Source organism: Miniopterus natalensis, chromosome X (assembly GCF_054644295.1).
Source record: "Miniopterus natalensis isolate mMinNat1 chromosome X, mMinNat1.hap1, whole genome shotgun sequence".
Taxonomy (NCBI): domain Eukaryota; kingdom Metazoa; phylum Chordata; class Mammalia; order Chiroptera; family Miniopteridae; genus Miniopterus; species Miniopterus natalensis.
In genome coordinates this window covers 57,795,715-57,802,354 of record NC_142103.1, presented here as the reverse complement: position 1 = coordinate 57,802,354, position 6,640 = coordinate 57,795,715, and the positions used below count along the sequence as shown (strand labels likewise).

Below are 6,640 nucleotides of genomic sequence, written 5' to 3'. Positions count from 1 at the left end.
TTGGAAACCTCCGCCGCAGAGATATCCCTCCGGGGTTTAAATCATGGCACCGGGTGTGGGCCCTCAACCACATCTCTGAGATTCAGCCCCAATCCACCCACGTCTCCACCCCTCCTACCCTTCTCGGTGCTCCTTTAGTTCCCTGGTTTTAGGGCTTCTGTTCAGCTAGATTTCAGGAGGTCCTGAGTGATGGTGGTTCTGTATTTTAGTTGTAATTTTGATGTGGTTGTGGGAGGCGGCAGGTACAGCTGTTACCTATGCCACCATCTTCAGAAACTTTAAAATATTTTTGAAAAAAATTAAGAGACATAAAAATGGAAAGATATCCTAGGTATATGATCAGATGGAATAAAATTGAAAATCTAGAAATAAGCCTTTACATTTATGGTCAACTGAGTTATTTTTTTTAATCCTCATCCTAAGATATTTTTTCCATTGCTTTTCAGAGAGAGTGGAAAGGGGAGAGAGAGAGAGAAACATCTATGTGAGAGAGACATATTGATTGGTTGCCTCCTGCACGCACCCTGATGGGTGGGGGATGAAGCCTGCAACTGAGGTATGTGCCCTTGGCTGGAATCGAACCCAGGACCCTTCAATCCATGGGCTGTCACTCTAAGCACTGAGTCAAGCCATCTGGGGCTGGTTAACAGAGTTTTGACAAGAGAGCCAAGATCATTCAGTGAGAAAATACTGTCTTCAACATATTTTGCTGGAACAACTCAATATTCCAATGCAAAATAATGACTTTGGACTCCTATCTAACACTGTGTACAAATTTAACTTGAAATGGATCAAAAACCTACACGTAAGAACTAAAAATATAAAACTTTTACAAGAAAACATAGGTGCAAATCTTCATAAGCTTGAATTTGGCAGTGGATTTTTAGATACGACACCAAAAACATGAGCAACAGAATTAAGAATAGATGAATCAACCCTGGCCTGTATGGCTCAATTGGTTGGAGCTCTGTCTTGTGCACCAAAAGGTCATGAGTTCAATTCCTGGTCATGGCACATGCCTAGGTTGTGGGTTCCTTGGGTGAGGATGATGATGATGATGATGATGATGATGATGATGATAATAATAATAATAATAATAATAATAATAGATGAATCAGCTGTTTCACTAGGGACCCACCAAGATGGGCTGTGGTCTCACCAATACTGTGAAGAAGGAGACCCAGGTCATCACTGAGAAGTACCACATGCACTTGAGCAATGACTTCCGCACCAACAAATACATGTGTAAAGAGATCACCGTTATCTCTAGCAAGAAGCTCTGAAACAAGATAGCAGGCTATGTCACATGTCTGATGAAGCAGATTCAGAGAGGTCCCCTGAGAGGTATCTCCATCAAGCTGCAGGAAGAAGAGAGAGAAGAGAGGTGATTATGCTCCTGAGGTCTCAGTTCTGGATCAGGAAATCACTGAAATTGATCCTGACATGAAAGAAATGATGAAGCTCTTTGACTTTGGCAGTCTACCCAACCTGTAGGTCACTCAGCCTACAATAGGAATGAATTTCAAAACACCATGTGGAGCCATTTGAATCTTTCTGCTGTGCTGTAATATTTTTTTTAATGTTTTTTATTGATTTTTTTTTTTTTTTTTAGAAAGAAAGAGGAAGGGAGAAGGATAGAGAGATAGAAACATCTATGAGAGAGAAACATCATCGATCAGCTGCCTCCTGCACACCCCCTACTGGGGATCGAGCCCACAACTGAGGCACATGTGCCCTGACTGAGAATGGATATGCTGATCTCTTGGTTCATGGGTCGATGCTCAGCCATTGAACCACACTGGTCAGACTGTTGTAATATTTTTATTTTTATTATTATTATTTTTTTCCCATTGCTTTTTAGAGATAGTGGAAGGGAGAAAGAAAGAGAGAGAGACCGATGTGAAAGAGACACATCAATTTGTTGCCTCCTGCATGTGCTCAGACTGGTGCCAGGGGTTGAGCCTGCAACCGAGGCATGTGCCCTTGGCCAGAATCAAGCTTGAGACCATTCAGTCCACAGCTCAACACTCTAACCACTGAGCCAAACCAGCTAGGGCATGTGCTTTAATATTTTTAATAAACCATGGGCAACCTTTAAAAAAAGAATAGATAGTCCTGGCTATTGTGGCTCAGTTGGTTGGAGAGTTGTACTATACACAGAGAGGTGGAGGGTTTGATTTCTGATCGGGGCACACACCCAGGTTGCAAGTTCCATCCCTGGACGGGGCACACATGGGAAGCAGCCAATACATGTTTCTCTCTCACATAGCACTCTCTCTCTTTCTCTAAAAATCAATAAAAAATTTTTTTAAAGGTTAAAATGGTAAACTTTATGTTATTTTACTTTGTTATTAAACTTTATTTTACTACAATGAAAATAAGACAAATAACCCAATTTAAAAATGGGCAAAGGATCTGAATAGACGTTTCTCCAATGAAGACATGCAAATGACCAAAAAGAAAACAAAAGGATGCTTAACATCACTAGCCATCAGAAAAATGCAAATCAATACCACAATAAGATGTCACTTTATACTCACTAAGATAGCTATGACCCAGCAATACCACTTCTGGGAATATATTCAAAGAAACCCGAAACATAATTCAAAAGAATATATGCACCCCTATGTTCATTGCAGCATTATTTGTAATAGCCAAGATCTGGAAACAGCCCAAGTACCCATCAGTAGATAAGTGAATAAAAAAGCTGTGGTACATTTACACAATGGAATACTATTCAGCCGTAAAAAAAAAAAAAAAAAAAAAAAAAAAAAAGGAAGGAAATCTTGCCTTTTGGGACAGCATGGATGGACCTGGAGAGTATTATGTTAAATGAAAGAAGCCAGTGAGAGATAGACCATATGATCTCACTTATATGTGGAATCTAATAAATGAAATAAACTGACAAACAGTTTGGGGGAGCTGGACAACAGAAGGTGAAGGGATTAAGCAAAAAAAAACAAACCCCAAAAACCCAAAACAAACAAACAAAAACATATATATAACACATAAACACAGAAAATGTGTGCTGATAGCCAGAGGGAATGAGGGTGGAGGATAGGTGGAGGTGGGAAAAGTGGGAATAAATGAGGAAGGAAAGAGACTTTGCTTGGGGCAATGGGCTCCTGATGCAGTGTGCAGATGTTTTGTAGAGTTACACTTGAAACCTGAATGGTTCTGTGAACCAATGTAACCTCAATACATTCCATTTAAAAAGAAGAAAGAAAGAAAGAAAGAAAGAAAGAAAGAAAGAAAGAAAGAAAGAAAGAAAGAAAGAAAGAAAGAAAGAAAGAAAGAAGGAAGGAAGGAAGGAAGGAAGGAAGGAAGGAAGGAAGGAAGGAAGGAAGGAAGGAAGGAAGGAAGGAAGGAAGGAAGGAAGAAAGAAAGAAAGAAAGAAAGAAAGAAAGAAAGAAAGAAAGAAAGAAAGAAAGAAAGAAAGAAAGAAGAAAGAAAGAAAGAAGAAAGAAAGAAAGAAAGAAAGAAAGAAAGAAAGAAAGAAAGAAAGAAAGAAAGAAAGAGGAAAGAAAGAAAGAAAGAAGAAAGAAAGAAAGAAAGAAAAAGTTCCTCAGAAATTAAAGCATTGTAAAATATTATTTATGAGATTATTGTCTCAATTCTCCCAAGAATTGCACATAATTATGACATCTAGATGCATGGGTGGTAAATTAATTCATTACATACAATGAATGTGTTAGAACATTAGGGTTGGGCTGTAAAAGGATACACAAGAAACTGAAAACCCTGATTGCGGCTGAGATAGAGATGGGAGGGGGATTTTTCCTGGTATGCCCTTTATAATTTTTGAATTTTGAACCAGAAAAGAGACATTTGTAATACTTTCAAAAATAAAGATAAAAGGAAATATTAATAAAAAATTTAAATGATGTTTATCTATGAAAAAAAGAAGAAAATAAATTTAGCTCAAGATGGATGTATAATTAATGAAGTTTTTTTTTTTTTCTCACAAGGCAGTGGATACTAAAGAATGTTTACTAGCTGAAGGTGAGAATCTGTAAAGGAGATATAAAGGTTAAAGAAATAAGAAAGAGAAGAAATAATACTGGCCTAACCAGGACCCTGTAGAGATGGGAGGATATAAGACTCTGAACACAGGTAAAAGGATTAGCTTTTCATGGAGGGAAGGAAACAGGAAAGGCTGAGCATATCTTTTTTATTCAATTTATTGGGGTGACACTTTTAAATAAAATTATATAAGTTTCGCCCGACTGGCTTGGCTCAGTGGTTGAGCATTGACCTATGATCCAGATCACAGTTAGATTCCCAGTCAGGGCACATGCCCAGGTTGCAGGCTCAATCGCCAGTAGGGACGTGCAAGAGGCAGCCTATCAATGACTCTCATCATTGATGTTTCTATCTATCTCTCTCTCCCTCTCCCTTCCCTTCTCTGAAAAATCAATTTAAAATATTTTTTAAAAATTATATAGGTTTCAGGTGTACAATTTTATAATACATTATCTGTACACTGTATTCTGTGTTGTCTACCCTAAGGAAAGTCTCCTTCCATCACCATTTTTCCCCCTATACCCTCTCCTACCTCACCTCACACCCTAAAGCTAAGTACGAATTTAACTTGAAGTAGAGGAGGTGATGTTTGGATCAGTTTTCTTTATGAAGGGGAGGCAAGGAAGTCTTCAGAATGGGAGGAAAGAGGGATGGAGCAGACAACCTGAGAAGAAAGGTGAGAAAAGATTTGAAATAGTATGTATGGAGAATGGGAGCAAAAGCTGCCTAGTGAGAGTAAAAGGACTGCTAGGTCATTGTGGTTAGACTGTATTTCATTGCGGGTGTCATGCATTTCACTTGGGGTTCCACATGGGAGGACAGCTACTGCTAACTACAGTGTAATTTGGGTCAGGGCAACAAAGATGGGAAGTTTCCTGGAAATCTTGTTACATGAGGATTGGTTGAAGAAACTAGAACTATTGAACTTAAAATAAATCTAAAAGGGGGCAGATGAAAAAGGAGCCACAGGCAATAGGTCAAACATGTGATTATTTGCCATGTAAAAGAGGGCAGATTTAGGAAACCTTCTAGCTCTAAGATTCTGTGATTTGCTTCTTACTATTGTTATCTTCCCAAACAGACTATAAGCATTTGCTGGTTGGTGAGAGAATCTGTTTAAGGACAGAAAACAGACCACCACTGGAGTGATGGGGGTTAGAATGCAGTGGATTAAGGAGTGAATGAAAGGGGAGGAAAGGGAAACTAGATTTGAAGGGCACAGTAATAATATCTAATAGCATATTTAATTGATTCAAACATCCACATTTCTTCATGTTTTTAAAATTTCTGAAATTGGGATGCATCTTACAATTAATGGAATCTCATAATTGCTGTTGGTCAGGCAGCAGTTGTGCTGTAGCTGTCACTGACTGACACCTTCTGGTAAGATCAAGAAAGCACACTTGCAGAATGGTTGTCAGCAACTTGGAAAAAAATACTGGATAATAGTATTTTTATCCTAGTAGAACACTCCTCCCTCCCCAGAAATACTGCATCATCAATGTTCTTAATGACAAAGAGAAAAATATTATGTGTAAAATCTGGAACAAGCTGACTGAGCCAAAAGGTAATTCAGAAGAGTCAGATTCCAAATCTAAAGATGTCTTAGAAATACCTTAACCAATTTATTTCCATTCAATGTCCTCTGTAATGTATGCACAAGAGTGATATATGATTTTTAAAAATCCATTTCTAAATAAGTAAAGAAAATTCTCAATAATTATAAAGTATAAATTATAAAAGCTAAAAATATTGTTTTATAATTTAATGGGTAATATTTTGTTCTTCCTCAGTGGTGCATAAAACAAGGATACGTCCTATAGTCAGTGATGTGTGTGTTTTTTAATATGTTTTTACTGTTTACAGAGATAGAGACAAAAAGATCAATGATGAGAGAGAGTCATTGATCAGCTGCTTCTTGGAGCTGGGACATGTGCCCTGACCAGGAATCGAACCATGACCTTCTGGTTCATAGGTCAATGCTCAACCACTGAACCATGCTGGTCAGGCCCAGCAATGTTTTAGATTAGATGAAATACAGTAATTCTACATGTGAACAGTACATATAAGACTACTATATATTAGATACAAAAAAATGCTCATCTATTGGGCATTAACAGAGGTATGCATTCATTTATTCAAGAAATATTTACTTAAAGTTTACTACATGCCAGGTACTGGATGTTGGATATACAATGGTGAATAAGACAGATATAATCGTCACTCTCATTGAGCTTCATTACTAGGTAAGACAGCAGTTCTGAAACTGGTTCCTTAAAATTATTTCCTCAAGATACTCTAGAAAAAAAAATAGTTCTGTGGTAAAATTAATTTGAAAAATGTTGAATACTAAATTCACTTTGTCACAATTTACATTATCACATTAAAGTCTCTCTCTCTCACTTGCTCTCTCCCTTCCTCTCCTTTCCCCTCTCTTTAAAATCGGTAAAATCATATCCTCCTATGAGGATTTTTTTTAAAATAGCTTTTTTACTTTTGTGTCACTCTGCATATCTCAAACTTATAAATTATATAAACCCAGAGTCAGAATTGTGATAAGTAATATAAAAAGAACTCCTCTAAAACAATTGGAAAAACACAAACAATATGGGCAAAG

General features: G+C 37.4%; 1 pseudogene; it reads left to right on the top strand.

The window, feature by feature from the left end:
- The first annotated feature begins 1,142 nt into the window (after positions 1-1,142).
- Positions 1,143-1,548, top strand: LOC107532875 (small ribosomal subunit protein eS17 pseudogene; annotated as a pseudogene).
- Positions 1,549-6,640: the final 5,092 nt, after the last annotated feature.